Source organism: Hyperoodon ampullatus, assembly GCF_949752795.1.
Source record: "Hyperoodon ampullatus genome assembly, chromosome: 18".
Taxonomy (NCBI): Eukaryota; Metazoa; Chordata; class Mammalia; order Artiodactyla; family Ziphiidae; genus Hyperoodon; species Hyperoodon ampullatus.
In genome coordinates, this window is record NC_136931.1 from 55,428,984 (window position 1) to 55,429,391 (window position 408).

Below are 408 nucleotides of genomic sequence, written 5' to 3' on the forward strand. Positions count from 1 at the left end.
GAACGGTAAATAGGGGCTGGATCCTGGAAGCCCGGCCCTGGGGGGCGTTGCCAGGAAAGCCAGAAGCCTGGAAGGTTTCTCCCAGCCCCGTCCTCCCTCAGACCCAGAGGTCCGGATCCCCAAACCCCTCCTCCCTCAAACCCAGGATTTCTGGCGTCTGGCCCCCTCTGCCCTCGGACCCAAAACTCCAGGTCCCTAGTCTTCTCTTCTTTCAGATCCAGGAATCCGGGTCCCCAACCCCCTCCTCCCTCAGAACCAGTAATCTGGACCCCGAACTTCCTCCTTCTTCAGACCTACAAGTCCGAGGTCCTTGTCCCCTCCTCCCTCGGGGCCCAGAAGCCCATTTCTCCGGCTCTACCCTTCAGAGACACCAGTGTAACAACCTCAAACAGACAGAAAGTTCTTGAC